Source organism: Fundulus heteroclitus, chromosome 5 (assembly GCF_011125445.2).
Source record: "Fundulus heteroclitus isolate FHET01 chromosome 5, MU-UCD_Fhet_4.1, whole genome shotgun sequence".
In the NCBI taxonomy this organism is placed as follows: Eukaryota; Metazoa; Chordata; class Actinopteri; order Cyprinodontiformes; family Fundulidae; genus Fundulus; species Fundulus heteroclitus.
The window spans coordinates 7,310,100-7,326,316 of NC_046365.1; the positions used below are offsets into that span (position 1 = coordinate 7,310,100).

The window sequence follows — 16,217 nt, forward strand, 5'->3', positions numbered from 1 at the left end:
ATATATATATATATATATATTGTTTGCTATGATTTAAACGAAGTGCCTAAGCAACACAAATGCAGTTTGAATGATTTATTTTTGTCTGCCACCACGAGCTAGCAGGTACAGACTTTATTTCCTACTAATGCAGTATGAGTGTTGGAAGACATCACTCCATTTTTAACGCTAATGGTTCTTCCTTAATATAAAGACTTGATGATTGTGTTCATTTATAAGAATGTATTTTCTCCACTTGATTAACAGCAGTGCTTTGAGGCTTTGTTTTCTGATTTTTTGTTAAATATTGTTTGATGAAACCTTATTTAGATTAATTTAAACCCCAGGTGGTGTACAGGAGTTTCTTTGTTTTTTTTTAATCATGCATCGATTCCTCTTCTTATGGGTAACAGTGCAGTGATTATTCAGTGCTTTAAACTTCAGCGATTGCCTACTGTGAAGAAACATATTAATACAAGACGGAACTGAGAGAGACTGTTTAAATGTCAATAACACTATAGAGGTTTTTATATGACTTCTGCTGCTGTTTCTCTGTAGCCACTTTATGTTTATTGGTTCATAACTCGGTTTTTGGCTGGAATTGTATTAACTGTTGATGCATACATTTATCTGGGGTTGCATGGCATTGAAACACCTGAGAGATAAATGTTTTTCCCCCTCTTTGCTCATTATGCCTCTTTGAGCATAATTACAGTGAAAGTTCCTCTAAAATGACTGTAAAGAAAATTGCATTTAATGGACAGTTTAAAGCCTAAAACTGTCTGCATCTCAACAGTAATCTGAGAGAAACGGAGAGGAAAATTGACACCAATAATTTTAATTTACATATTTTTAAAAAATCTGTTCAATACACTGTTTTAGCATGATTTTACACACGCATTTTCTGCATGCTTCTCATAATACAAAACTAAATAGCTATTACCATTCTATTAAAAAACAACAACATCCGATCTGATTAAGCACAAGTCAAATCCTAAATTACAAGCAGACATTTTCATTGGTACATATCATTTTTATAAATGTTTTTGCTTTAGTATTGTGCATCTAGTTGCCAAACATCATCAAAGTCCAGTGTTGATGAATATATTCCCTGTGAAGCTCTCAGGAAACTGATTTGTCAGAGGTGATAACCCCAATAGTTTTACATTTTGGCATGGATAGCTAAATTAAAAGAGAAAAGCGACCTTTTGAACCTCTTTTTTAAATACTAACAGCAGTGTTTTGCATGTAGTGTGGGCAAATGGAATCTGCTGCCAACTCAGACAGCTTTGAAATGTGATGCGGAACAACTTCTTCTTGTATTTTGCTGGAAAATTCATAACATTTGAATCAGCTGAAAATATGTCATCAGTTGTTTAACCCAAGTGTTTTCATTTAGACACTGGCTACACTTTATTTTATTTATTTTATATAGATTCCTATAAACAGCTGCATCTGCACTGCGGGATTCCAGTCAAAATGGCTGTAATACATGTGCTGCACCAGAAGTGGCATAATATTGACGTCAAAAAGATCATAGGCAAGCCTTAAAGCAGTGCTAGGCTAATGATTCGACAGGAACAATCCAAACAAGTGCTTTCTTGACTTCAACATACATTAAAAGTGTAATGGCCTCCGAGTTGCTTGCAAAAATGTGATATTTTTCTTATGCCGGGCCTACGTCAGCAGATGGTGACAAAATCAACATAAAATGCATTAGAACTATAAAAAAAAAAAAAATGCGATCATGGCTAAGGATTCTGTCTAAGCTATGCAGTTGATTTTTTTCTTTGTTTTTCCTTTTAGTTTTTAACGTTCTTCAGCCCACGATGTTTAATAGGATCAGAGTCAGAACAAAGCTAAAACTAAAAGAGGCTCTAAAAGCTAGAGGCAGCTAGTCAACATGGCCGCATCATAAAAGATTTTCAAAAATGCCACAAAGACTGTGTGGATAAGAGGAGCAAACACTGAAAAATTGGGCCGGGCTTTTGTCGATATTTTTGATATTCTCTGGATATTCACTTATGCACGTCAACGCCACAAACAGTATTTAAAATACTTTATATGTGAAACACTGGAGAAATTAAGTTATTGAAATCTGTTTTTTAACCTTTCTACATTATTTGTACCATTGATTTGTCTTGAGCATAGGGAATAATCTGATGAACACCTTACAGCCTGAGTAGTCAGCTGCACTACTGTGAAACAAAATGAGTATATTGCACTTTCACAAATCTTAACCTCTCTTTTTTCTTTTCTTTACATAAAAAACAAAAAGAAAACATTAAAAACGCTGTTTACATACAGTATATATATACCAAATGTCTGTACGCTGTGAGCTCTGTCACCCAAGTCAAATTGTTTCTGCACACAATAACGACCAAATAAAGATGAGCAGAAGAAAAAGCCTAAACAAGAGCAAAACTGATCAGACAGGACTGACTTTGAAAAGCAGGTAAAAATATAAACTTGTCTTCCAATGGCTTTTTTTGTCTAGTCCCTTTTGGTTACATCACCTTCTTATTTAATTTTATCCTAGTCTATTAGATTCCAGGTATAAATGCTGTAATACCTGTGATCTGCCCGAAGAATCAGCATTTTGAGCATGGCCAACCAGCGCCAGGCTAAATATTCTCCCAAAGCAGCCGTTGCTCATGATTTTTAACAGTTTACCCTTTCCTGTCTGACATGCACTTTTAAAGCATATATCTGAAGTTTAATGGAAACAGAATCCCAGCTAAGGAATAATAATTAAAAAAACAACATAAAAATGGCTTCCCTCTTGTTATTTCTTGCACAAAAACCCCATGTGGAAGGCGGACCTCAACGTGACAGTTTAAAAAAAAAAAAAAAAAATTCAGTCTTCATATATACACCACGTAGACTTTTTACAATTCTCCTCTCTGAAAAAGCATTTAGAAAAATCTCATAGGACAGTTTGTTTGCTTGTGGAATGCGAGGTAGAAATGAATCAGAAAATCTCTATCGCTGAAAACCCGGGTCAAAGTGGGCAAGGCCCGAGCCACACAGTGCAGGTTCACAGAAACGGTAACAAAGCAGCATCCATGGTATTTGACTTTATTTCCTGCTACAATTATTTTCTTGGTGGCGTAAAATCTCTATATCGCTGAAAACCCGGGTCAAGGTGGGCAAGGCCCGAGCCACAGAGTAGAGGTTCACAGAAACGGTAACAAAGCAGCATCCATGGTATTTGACTTTATTTCCTGCTACAATTATTTTCTTGGCGTATGAAGCATGTAGGTCGTGTTTTTGTGAAATCAACATAATGAAGGTTTAGCTGCTGGAAATGAGTGGTTAAAGCTTTTTTTTTCTGTCTTGTATCGCCTAATTTCTACTTTGCTGACATCAGCTTGCTTCATATCCATTGATTGGTAAAGCACAACATAGAAAATAAACCGTGTTTATTGGGAGTAAAGGATATTTAAGGTCAGACATAAGACATCAAAAGAAGAACTGAATGACATAGAGAAAGGTGGCTGCTCTGGATCAGTGCAGAATGCCATCTGGTTCTGCTCTAGTATAAGGCCTGTAATTCTAACACATGTTCTACCTGGAAGCAGCTCGTCTCAGCGTTTATGCTACAAGTTTATGTTTAAAACAGGGAATATGTTAATGATCTTTATTTTATGCAAAAAGCTCGAAACAACAGCCCCAGTAACAAAAGACAACCCATTACCAGGTATTTATGCTCATTCTCCAGTTTCTTTGAATGTCTGCAACAGAACAGAGCACAACGTTCAGCCTACAGTGCCGTGGAAAAGTCCTCCTCACAGATTTCTTCTGCTATTTTTCCCCCCTTTCAGTTGTGCTTAACTGTTTCAGATAATCAAACAAATTGTATCATCAGACTCTCAAGTTATTATTCTATATAAGTAACAAAATTATCCAAACCAACTTGGCTCTGTGTGAAAAAGGATTTGCACCCCTTAGACAGAACCTATCTGACAACAGGAAGTAGGCAAAATGATCTCCAAAAGCAACACATAATACCGCTGTCTTAAAAATAATAATAATTCAATAGCAAAAAAAAAAGTTTGTGACTCCAGGAACGCACTGAAAAGTGATCCCAGAATAACATCTAAAGCACCGCAAGCGTTGCCTGCCTCGGTGAAGGTCGATGTTCATGAGTCAACAAATAAAAAAGAGAGATGGGGCCAAAATAGCCTTAGTGGGAAAGTTTTAGAGGTAAAATCACTGCTGCTGGGAAAAAATACAAAAGACCATCTTCATGATCCTGAAGACTTTTTAGAAAATATTCTGTAACAAAAGTGGAACTTTTTAGGAAACATTAGGAAACATGGTCTTAATCTGGCATTAAGACCATGTTTCAGAGAAAAGGGACATTATACCAAAAATATCAAACATGGTGGTGGGACTGCTTTGCTGCTTCAGGACCTCGAGGACTCACTGCACATTATGGGACCATGAATTCTGCTTTCTACTAGAAAATACTGAGGAGACGGAAGCAGTGGGAGTTATTAGCTTAATTGGGGAATCACTGTTTAACCTGGGCCCGGTTGGGTTGGATAGCGTTTTGATTTCTTTCTTATTAAACTTGAAAACGGCATTTTGAATTTACTCAGATTATCTTTGTTTTATATTTAAAATGTCTTAATGATGTTAACTGTGATCAAAAAAAAATGACAAGAAGAGATCTGGCACAGGGGAGGGGATACTTTTTATGGCACTGCAAGTGAACCTCCCTACTGTTAGTGTGATGATGATCAATATTCAGATTGAGATGAAGCTGCTGCAGTCCACGAGGCTGCAAACATCTTTCCATGGGCATTCGTTGTCAGCTTTCATTTTTAAGTGTCCTTTAACTTTTTTTACCTTGAAATTTTAGAGTGAATGCTGTCTTGCAGTATCTTTAAGGATTTACTTACATGAAGTTTTTTTGGGTAAAAAAACATGTATTCTTTTTAATATACGTGTTTTTAAGCAGGTGGTTTGGTTGTGTGTAAACGCCTCCTTTTTGAGTTTGTATTGCTTTATATAATCTGATTCCTTTGGCCTTTCTAATTCTGCTTTATAACGTTGTAAATAAGAGTTTTATCCCAATAGTTATATCTTTGTCAAATTAAATCAGTGTGTAAAACTTTCCACACGGTGATGATTATTGCAGTGTATGTTGACAAATTAAGATTCATTTTAGATACTTGACCTGCTGTCATTGTTTGACAGTTGTTGCTGCAGAACTGAAAGGCTGTTAGAATCTGATATTTCACTTTGTCATTTTAATGTCATATTTTTGTGGTCATTAATCATAGATTTGGTCAATTAGGCAGTGGCACCATTATGCATATTTTTTAAAAATGATTGTGAAAAAGATTTATTTTTGTAAAATTTTGTACATCTTTCATAAATAAGCAAAAAGATATAGAAAATACTATTGCAACAATGTAAAGATTACTGAAAATACAGACTTAAACCACTGAGTTTGTCGACTCTTTTCATTCGAGAATGTCAACAGGGATGGACCGTGGCTTTATTTTAGCTGCAGTTGTTGCGAGTGATGAAAAGCATTCTTACAGATTGGAGTTTTCAGTGAAAGACAGAAAAGGTCAAACATCCTCTTATCCTGTCTTATAACCAACCCGAGACGTCAAGGGGCTCTCTTCACCAGGTCTTTGTTTACTCTCATCAGAGCAGGCTGTCAGAAACAGTCTTTATAATTGTGTCCAGATCAAAGTGCATAAAAAACTTTCCCCAGGTTTCTCACCATCTTTATTCTTTAAACTTATTCATATGGGAAGTTTCTGATCTAAATTCCTTCATGTGCAAGTTGCGGATTATTCTAAATGAGAAAGCATTAGTTTTTACCTCACTATTATTCTGCTTTTCTATGTATATAAAGAAACCATTTAGATGTGTCAGACATTATATTGTCCAATAAAACATCCATTTTACCACGAGTCCCTTTTATGGAGTGTGACCCTGATCATCTCTGCCAAATGATGAAGCGATTTCTGTCCAATTTTCTTCCCTTTGAGTGATAAATGCTGCTGTGAGTAAGCAAAGGTTTTTAGTGACCTTAATGCACTTCTGTAATAACACTTTTTCCCAAAGAATAATGACATTATGTCTCAGATGTTTTACATGCATTTTTCTCTATTTTTACCTTAAGAAAAAGGATTTCTTCTTTAGAAATTTAGAAATCACACTTTTATGATACAGTTGGTAATTTATCCATCTTGGAATGTTTGTTTTGCTTAACACTGGAATCAGTATAACTTTAACCTAGAATTAGACAGAATTTCTACTGTCATAATAATGACCAGATTGTGCATTGACTGCAACACATTTCATTTCATAAAATCTTTTTTTTTAATTCTTGGAAGGCTGCAGTCAATCAAGATTGATGACTCTGTGTTTATAGTCTGAGTGAAATTATAGGAGACGGTCACATTGCAGTTAGTGTCCTATGCAAAAGAGTTCATACCCCTTGAACCTTTTGACATGTACATTATTGTGATTCTATGGACTCGACCAACACAAAATAGCAGAAAATTGTGAAGGAAAATAATCTGAGAAGTGTGCTGAGGATTTGCATTTATCCCTCCTCTGTTCATACCCCCTGTAGCTTTATTTAAAGCCAGTTCCTGCTGGAAGATGAACATCTGCCTAGTTGGAAGTCTTTTGTAGTGTCTTGCAGGTTTCCTTCCAGCTTTGCGCTGTATTTAGCCCCACCCGTCTTAACAGCCATTAAACCAGCTTTCCTCTATCTGCTAAGGAACAGCGTGCCGGTTGATGCGGGTGTGAGTCCCACCATACAAATGGCACGGTTACTGAGGTGCCGGCTTTTCGTGCCATGTCTAGTGTGGTTTTTCATGGACTGGAATGCAGACAACAGCCAGGCAGACACGTGGTGAGGTGAAAAGAATGGTTTCTCGAAAAGCTCATAACAGAGCTTCCAGACAATACAGGTGATGACAAGAGTCAGGAACAAGACAAGTGACCGTAAACGAGGTGTAGCACGACGGAGGATCTGACAACAGCTGTGCATCTCTGCAGCTCCTCCAGAGTTGCTCCTGGCTGCTCCTCTGATTAATGCCCGCTCTGCCTGGCCTGTCGGTACAGGTGGACGGCCATGTCTTGGTAGGTCTGCAATTGGGAAATACACTTTCCACTTTCAGAAGATGGACCGAACGAAGCTCTGAGATGTTCAAAGGTTGGGATGTTGTTCTATCTCCAAATTCTGCATTAAACATTTACACGACTTTCCACTTGTTCCTTGGTCTTCATGATGCTGTTGTTCACCATTGTTCTATAACAAACTTTCACAGATCAACTTTAATTATACTTGGAGTTCACCACTGTAATTTATTCTAATTCATAATTACATGACTTCTTAAGGTAATTGGTTTTACTGAGTTTACTGAGTGCTGCTGAATACAAAGTATTAATATTAAGTATTTTTATAGTAATTTTATTTGTAAAAAAAAAAACCATTATAATTGGAATCCATTCACCTGTCCTCCTTGTGCACTCCATTGTGCTGGTCAATGAGATAAACTCTCAATAGAAAATGTTTCACTTGTATTCTGACAAAATTAGACAAAGAATTTCCAAGGGGCTCAAGTACTTTCACAATTCACTATAAAAGGTTACACTACAAATGTTTTTGAGGCAACATCATTGTTCCTTAGAATAAGAAATCATAAATTCTTAGAATAACACTGTTTCTCAGGAGAGGACGTTCCAGGCATGCGGGCAGACAGGTCTGTTAATATTTTATGCTGTGTAAAATTGTCTTCCTCCTGCTTTAAAAACCACAAATCTTCAGTAAAAAGATGCCTAAATGGTTGCATTGATCTCTCCAAGATTATGTATTGTTTTTGCATAAATTGCATCATATGATCACGTAATCCCTGCCTTGTGCGCTGATACAGCCCCACAACCAGGGTCCGAAATTAACACTCGCCAGTCGCCAAATGCGAGTAAATTTCCCGTTTGGCGAGTGAATTTCAGAGGGCTAGCTGCCACATGGCGAGTAAATGTTTGTACCAAATAAAATAAAAGTAACATAAAAATGACAAAACCCATACGATCCGTTCACAGCTCTGTCCATCCAGAGCTCAGTCTAGACCCGCCTTCTGCGGTGCTGGTTCAGCTTCTTTCACATTCAGAACCAGTCATGGCTGCACGCTGGATCAGAAAACAGATCTGCTAACCAGATACAGTCTAAAACGCCAATTAGTCTGTTTATAAGTTTCGTTCTTATTTATTCTGATTTTTTTTTAACTACCTGCGCTGCGGCTCTGTGCTTCACCGCTCTTACTGCGCCTCCCCCGCCCCCTCTCGGAGCAAGGTGCTTTTATCAGCGGCCAGCCTTCAAAACGTGAATCGCTACGTTTAATGTCCTTCCACTCGTACCAAAATGTCCCAATTAAAGTCAGTAGGAGAGTCGGTAACTGTTTTTCATGCTCTTTTGTTTTTAACGACACAGAACCAGCAGTGCTTCGGTGGGCGTGGTGCGTTGCGCTTGAATTCAGGTGCGCAAAATTACGTTACATGTAACCTGTAACATCGGGGGCGCAGCGCACGAGGGTAAAATCCAGCAGCGAGATCAGCGTAAAGACGCAGCGTGAACCCTGAGTGCTTTAAGTGTTGCAGCTGAGGGGAAAATTTTGAACCATACACAGGGGCGGTTCTGAACAGGGGCCAACAGGGGCCTATGCCCATGTAGAACTGTTCCTGGCCCCTGTTATGGCCCCTGTACTAAAAACATGATGTTAAATTTCTTAGGATGATAAATGCTGACAAAGATAACGTGACTGACTGGTCATTTGGATCAGTTGCATTTTTTTCGTTTATGGTTTTACCCAATAATAAAATAACAAAATAATTAAAAAAATAAATATAAAAAAATAACAATAATTAAAATCAAGCTGTTTCACGTTAAGCTCCCGCTGTATTGAGAAAAGATCAGGGGTCTGCAACCTGCAGTTCCAGAGCCACAATTGGCTCTTTGGCTTACTTAATATTTTAAACGATGAAATGTTGACCTGTTAAGTTCCCCTCCCCCCCGCCAACATGGATAGAATAATGATAATCTGTAGTGTTTTTTATCGGCTGGATGTGAATCTGATAATTCATATTGTGTCTTTTATAATCAACTACAATATATATATTTTTTTAATTCAGGAAACAAAGATTTCTCTTCCAGGTTCCAGTCAGCCACGCCCCCAACCATGCCCCCCATAATTAACATAATTTCACTCTTAATTTTTATAAAAGTTGAGGTCTGGTCAAAATTAATATTTTGGCCGGTAAAAAATATGCCTGGCCGGTTGATTTTTACATCTACCGGCCAACTTGGCCAGTGAATAACAAAGTTAATTTCGGACACTGCCCACAACCATTTGTTTCTGGGCCTTTGGTTATATTATTTTTTATCTGCAATAAGAACAAAATACGTTTAGAAAGAAAAGTCAAAATTTGGATGAATTCAATTTCAGAACACATGTACTTACTTCATCCAATTAAATAAGCTTACCACATTTAGTCAACTAGATATTTGCTAAAAACCTAGGCCTAAGTGGATATACAATAATCACTGTGGAGTTTATATCTGTTCTTTACCAGGTTAGCATGAGCGTTTGCATTCTTATCAAGGGTTCATGAATCTTCTGATCCATCTTTTATACTCTCTATAGAAAACTTCACCCTTAAGTGTTTATTTATCGTTACAACAATGCTACTCAGAATTGTTCCACTGCTATGTCCTTATATGAGTCAAAATATCCACCATGGCTCCTGTCATCTTTAATTGAGGGCTGCAAAACTCAGCAGAGATCCATTCGACCTGTGAAATATCCAGCTGACTTGGGAAGCTGGATAAACTGGATGAACTTTGTTAAAAGCCATGTTTAACAATTTTTTTAGGTTCCTTCACTCAGTTCTAGGAACATTCAAAACAGCCTGAAAGCTTTCTAAATGAGCGAATGTCTGGTTGGATTTGAAAGTAAATTATTCAACCAATCTCAGGTTAAACAATTCTGTTGTTGTCAAGGATCTGACTGTGTTTGTGAGTTGTTGTTTTTTCTTCTTGCACATAGCTGCAGCTTTGCCCTGAAGCATAGTGCTAAACAACCTGCTCACCGCTGCTCCTTATCAACTATCAGCTTGAGCTTCGAGGAGCTGTCTGCAGGTCTTTCAATGTTTGAGTGTCAACCCAAGATGTACATCCATCCATTTCACGAATACGTCTATCCCTTGTAGGGTTGTGAGGGGTGCTGGTGCCTATCTCCAGCATTCAATGGGTGAGAGGCGGGGTACACCCTGGACAGGTCGCCAGTCTATCGCAGGGCAACACAGAGACAAACAGGACAAACAACCATTCACGCACACACTCGCACCTAAGGACAATTTAGAGAGGCCAATTAACCTAACGCTCATGTTTTTTGGACTGTGGGAGGAAGCCGGTGTCCAAGATGTACAGTTGTGTCCAAAATAATAGCAGTCCCACGTCACTAGCTAGATAAATCACTGTTTTTGTTAGAATTTCAACTTCCACACTGCAAGTAAGTTTCCAGAGGGTCCAGTAAAGAAAACCAACAGACCCAACAGGCATGCTGATGATTCTGTGAAACTGAATCATTTACTGAACGAGGCATGTTTAAAAAAATAGCAGTGCCCAGTTCAATTAGTGAGATCATTGATTATGTGAAAAATAGGTGTTAAACGGGTTGTCCTTATTTCCACGGAAAGGCGAGGAAGAAAAAGGAGAATGACTATTCCAATGGATCGGAGAATAGCCAAAATGACAAAGGCTCAGCCAATAGTCAGCTCCAGGAGGATCAAAGAAGAGCTAAGATTTCCTGTGAGTACTGTAACAATGAGACAACATCTATTTGAATCAGAATCAAGTTTATTACCAAGTAGGTTTGCACTTACAAGGAATTTGACTTTGTGTTGATGGTGCAGACAAAATAGAAGCCAAGCTACCAGCAAGAGGCCCATTTTAAAAAAAGAAAAAAAGGATTACATGTGCTGAAGCGGTTACAATTTGCCAAAGAACACATCGACTGGCTTAAACAGAAATGGCGTAATATTTTGTGGACTGATTATAGTAATATTGTTCTTTTTGGGTTTAAGGGCCACAGACTGTTTGTTAGACGTCCTGCAAACACTAAATTCAAGCCACCGTACCCAGTGAAGATAGTGAAGCCTGATAATGGGATGTTTCTTGTTCTATGGTGTTGGTCCTATTTATCGCATACCAGGGATCATGGATCAGTTCGAGTACATCAGAATACTGGAAGAAGTAATGTTGCCTTATGCTGAAGAGCAAATGCCCTTGAAATGGGTGTTTCAACAAGATAATGACCCCAGACAGACCAGCAAGCGAGCAAAATCATGGTTCCATACTAACATAATTCAAGTAATAGAGTGGCCAGCACAATCCCAGACCTTAATCCCATAGAAAACTTGTGGTCTGACATTAAACATGCTGTTCATGAGGGAAAACCAAGAAATGCCAGGGAATTGCGTAACGTAGTACAATTGTCCAGGGCTGCAATACCTGTTGACCGGTGTCAGAAATTGGTTGAATCAATATACCACTGATGTAAAGCAGTTATCAGAAATTGTGGTTATGCAACTAAATATTAGTTTATGATTCTCAGGAAAGTTGAATCTTCAAGCATTTCTTAGTTCATACAGTACATTTTTGAGTTTGTAAAGAAAAATGTCAACACTATTTTTATATTATCAAATATGATCAAATTCAATTACTTTTTCCAATTTTCTTGCTTTGAAATAAAATGTGCAGTGTTCCCAATGCATTTATGTTAATTACAATACAATTTATTTGAAGAATTATGAGGTTTACTCTCCTTTTTAAACACACTGCTATTATTATGAACACAACTGTATATCTAGGCCCCTGAGTCTTTGCTTGTTGTTTTCTCCTTATGCTCTCGAACTTTACCTAACCCTGCTCTCTTTACCTTCTCTTAAGGTTTCCCTGGATCAGTCTCTCAGTCACGCTTTCTGGATTCACATTTCCAACCTACTCGTGCCCTAACCTCTCACTTTTCTCCACAACTGACACAGACCAACACCAATGGGCTCTGCTCGTTCACCCTGGATACAAGTCATGTACTACCTATAAGATCTATATCTATAACTCTTCTTGAGTTTCACCATTTATTGCTTCTGCTCAACTCTCACCTTGTCCTTGCTTTGATCTACGATTCAGTGCTACCAGACTCCCCTTGGACCAGCCATCTACATCTCCTTTGTATTTGAATGAACTTGTTAAAATTTTACCACCATCTTCCTATATATCTATTACATGTGGGTCAGAAGCTTGCCATGAACCATGGCAATTGTGGTTGTAAGCAGACATGCTTATACTATTGGTTCAGAAAAATAGTCCATGAAATGTATTTAATTGAATTCAATTCTATTTTATTTATATAGCTCCAATTCATGAAACATGTCTTCTCAAGGCAGTTTACAAAGTCAAATTCAATCAGATTATACAGAATGTTAAAAAAAAATTCCTATCTAAGAAAACCCAGTAGACTGCATTAGGTCTTGACAAGCAGCATTCACTCCTCCTGAAGAAGTGTAGAGCGACAGGGACAGCCGTGTGCATTGTCCATGGCTTTGCAGCAATCCCTCATACTGAGCAAGCTTTAAGCGACAGTGGAAAGAAAAACTCCCCTTTAACAGGGGAGTTTTTCCAGCAGAACCAGGCTCAGTGTGAACGGTCATCTGCCTCGACCGACTGGGGGTTACAGAAGACAGAGCAGAGACACAACAAGAGAGACAATAAAAGGACAGAAGCACACATTGATCCATTAATCTGTTCTACATTGGATGGTAATAGCAGATGATCTGTCTTTCCTGGATGATGCCACATCTAACAGAACGTCAGACCAGGTGTACCTACTATGAAGAAAAAAAGAGAGAGAACAAAAAGTTAAAAGCTAAAATGACGACAAACAATGTAAATTGGAGAGCAGTAGGAGAACTCAGCAGAGTGAGAAAAATAGACCCTGATGTCCTCCAGTAGCCTAAGGCTATAGCAGCATAACTATTGAGGTAGCTCAGGGTAACATAAGCCACTCTAACTATAAGCTTTGTCAAAAAGGCAAGTTTTAAGATTAGTCTTAAAAGTAGACAGGGTGTCTGCCTCACGGACCAAAACTGGGAGTTGGTTCCACAGGAGAGGAGCCTGATAGCTAAAGGATCTGCCTCCCATTCTACTTTTAGAGAGTCTAGGAACCACCAGCAGACCTGCAGTCTGAGAGCGAAGTACTCTGTTAGGAACATACGGGGTAATCAGAGCTCTGATATATGATGGAGCTTGATTATTAAAGGCTTTATACGTGAGAAGGACAATTTTAAATCCTATTCTTGATTTAACAGGAAGCCAATGCAGGGTGTAATATTCTGGTTTCCATCTTGGTTTATGTTTATTATTTGATCTGTTAGTTCACTCCTCTGCCTCAGGTTTTATTTCTGGACAAGGTCTTGTTTTGGATTCTTTCATAGCTTCTGCACAGTTATAGTTTATTTAGTCATGGTTCTTGTAATTTAGTTTCGGATTTTTATTATGTGCTTGTGTTTTTGCTCTGTCTTAGCTATTGTTTTCTTTCCAGGATTTAGTTTGTATGATTACTTTAGTTAAGTATTTTGTCTAGTTCAGTTCTGTCCTGTTTCCTGCCACTTGTCCTGTTAGTCTTTCAGCCACTTCTTCCCCTTCTGATTACTTCCACCTGTTCTGCTTAATTAGCTCTCCCTCTCTTCTTTGTTCTCCTGCCTATTTATACCTGCTTCAGTTCTCTGCTCCCTGCCAGAACGTCATGTCTCATGTTCCCATGTTTCATGTCCTAGTCCGCCTTACTCATCTGGTAAGAGCTCTTCAGCATTTCTACCTGTCTGCCTGTTTACTTTATCTGATGTTTGCCTGTTATTGAGTCCGCCCGGTTCCTGTCAGTTTTTGCTTGGATGTCTGCTCTTTACCCCGCTGTGGATTGTTTTTTGTCTGCCTGGCTGACCCATCATCACATCAATAAATCTCTTAAGCATTCTTTCTAGTGTCTGGCTGAATACCGGGTTCATCTCCTCCTCCAATCATTACACAGGGAAGCTAAAAAATTGGAGAAATATGATCCCTCTTGTTGATTTTCATCAGAACTCTCGCTGCAGCAGCATTTTGGATCAGTTGAAGACTTTCATGGTGGGATCAACTTTGAGACAAATTAAATTGAGGCTTAGCTGAGTGATAGAATTATTATTACTATGTCTACATATTTTAGGTTATTTACTATTTTCATTTCATTTATCATATATATTTACTCTTTACTACTAAGAAGTTTTAAGGTTTTAGATTTCTCTATTATATTTGCAGAAGGCCTGCAGAAAGCAGAGAAATATGTTGTGACTATGATAAGTGTTTTTATGAACTCTATTCAGCCATCTGGAGTGCTGCACTGAGTGAACTGCTTGGTTTTATCTGGAAGGTCACAGTTATTTTGCTTATCCCTACCCCTTAGATTCAAAATGGAACCAGGGATTCCCTTTCCTAATAAATAGAGAGGGGGCGACGGATTTGCTTCAGATCGGATTTGGACATCTGTATTAAGCATCTCCGTTCGATCTCCTTGCAAGCTTATTTGAAAATCAATCTCATTGTTGTCTCTCCTTCTTGTGTTGTTAATGAATGTTTTAGGTGTTTGAACCTGACATTTAATTGGTCCTTCGAGCCGGATCCCAACATACAGGAGGATTTCCTCTGGGTGAGGTGAACCGGGTGAAAAGTCAGTGATCACTGCATTCAGATTATTTTCCAAGGGCCTAGTCCATCTCGCCTCTGGGTTTCTGACTGTTGACGGGAAGTCCGAGGGAGGTTTGACAGCAGTGGTGAGTGGATTTGTTTTTTTTTAAAGGTATAAATGAGTACCTGAGAGGTATTGCGCATAGAAGGGATAACGGAGTCCGAGAAAGTCCGTGATAACAAACCCTATCATCCTTGGTACTGATAGGTACACTAAGGGGTAACAGAGCCCAAAAGGTCTGTGAATCGAAGGGGTAACAGAGCCCAAAAGGTCTGTGAATCGAAGGGGTAACAGAGCCAAAAAAGTCTGTGTAGAAAAAAAACAAAGTAGGATAACGGCATCCTGATAATAGGCCGTGTAATTCGAGTATAGGGCGGCAGAGTCCTACAAAACTAACGTCTGCATTGTGTGTTTGTGTGTTTTGTGTGTATGACTGGAAAATTAAATACCACTCGGTATTTTCTTTTCATTTAAAAACAGTGGGATTGCAAGTAACAAGCCTTTGTGGAGGTCTAGCAAGAATTCTCCACTCGAAAGAGTTGAAGTGAGAATTACCACAACAGGTATTTTATTGTTACCCCACGGTGTAAAACTCCCAGCCTATAGAACACCCTATGTGTTACAGGACTGGATCAAATTTATAAAAATGGGAAAGGGACAAAGGAAAACGTTGAAACAGCTCCAGAGTAAAGACTGGAAATTCATTGAACAGCAGGACCCTGATAAAATAAAACCTTTAGCTTCATGGGTAAAATAATACAATGCAGGTTTAAGGGGTGATTTAAGAAACAAAAATAGCTAAAATTCCAGGAAGGTATTATTAATAAATGAAGAGATTTAAAAGGGGATCCCACAGAAACATTTTGGGAGTTTTTGAAAACACAGCGGTTAGTCAAGGAGGTATTTAAAGGTCCCGTAGAGAAAAAAAAAACAAAAAACAAAGTGTCGCAGAAGACTCTTTTCGCGCAAGCTGTCTGTCTGATATGTTTTTGTTTTTGTTATATCTTGTCCAATGTAATGTGTCGTTTAATGGGATCATTGCATGAAAGGAGAGAATGTTTGAACCCACAGCGCTTGAGAGTGTGTGTGCGCGCGAGTGGGTCTGTGTGTGTAAATCTGCGTATATGTGTGTGCATATATGTGTGTGCGTATGTTTGGCTCAGAATAGCGTCTGAGTGGAGAGATTTACAGTGGAAAAGTACTGTGTGGAGTTGATCTTCGTGAAGGGAGAATTTGGCCAGAATAGTGGTAAAAAGTTATTATAGTTGATATTTGGCAGGGGATTAAACATTTCTTTGAGACAACTGAAAAAGAAAAAAGAAAAAAATATATTTTTTTTGGTACAAGCATAATTTAACTAGTGTCATTTATTGCAAAATTGCATATTAAGATTCCCAAATGAGCTTTAATACTTTGAGTAAT

The 16,217-nt window shown here is 38.2% G+C and overlaps 1 long non-coding RNA gene across 1 annotated transcript; it reads left to right on the forward strand.

Annotated features, from left to right (window-relative positions):
- Positions 1-14,618: 14,618 nt before the first annotated feature.
- LOC118563101 lies at positions 14,619-16,217 on the forward strand. The gene is made up of 2 exons (XR_004931015.1): positions 14,619-15,031; positions 15,066-16,217. It is a non-coding gene; the product is annotated as an uncharacterized LOC118563101 (long non-coding RNA).